This window comes from Penaeus monodon, chromosome 28 (genome assembly GCF_015228065.2).
Source record: "Penaeus monodon isolate SGIC_2016 chromosome 28, NSTDA_Pmon_1, whole genome shotgun sequence".
NCBI lineage: Eukaryota > Metazoa > Arthropoda > Malacostraca > Decapoda > Penaeidae > Penaeus > Penaeus monodon.
The window spans coordinates 12,363,508-12,363,833 of record NC_051413.1 but is presented as its reverse complement, the minus strand read 5'-3'; positions in this window follow the sequence as shown (position 1 = coordinate 12,363,833).

Sequence of the window (326 nt, the reverse complement as noted above, 5' to 3'; positions counted from 1 at the left end):
ATCGTTGCAGGCAGTTATGACATTAAGTTCAGGAGTGTCTATAATATGCTTAATTTCTTTTAGTACTCTTTATTGTGTTAATGTTTTGTCCCATAAAGATAACTGACCCTGAACTCTGTAATGACCTTCGTTTTGCCAAGTTCTATTACTACTTATTGGGAAAAAGAAGTAAAAAAATATATGAGGGAATAATTTAGCGTTTTGGTTATTAAGACTTTTATACCATTGCCGTAAGGGTCCCTTATGATTCGTAAGGAAGGCTAGATGAATTAATTTGATACGTAGAAAACACTCAGAACTTTTTAAAAATATACGTTTAAATATAG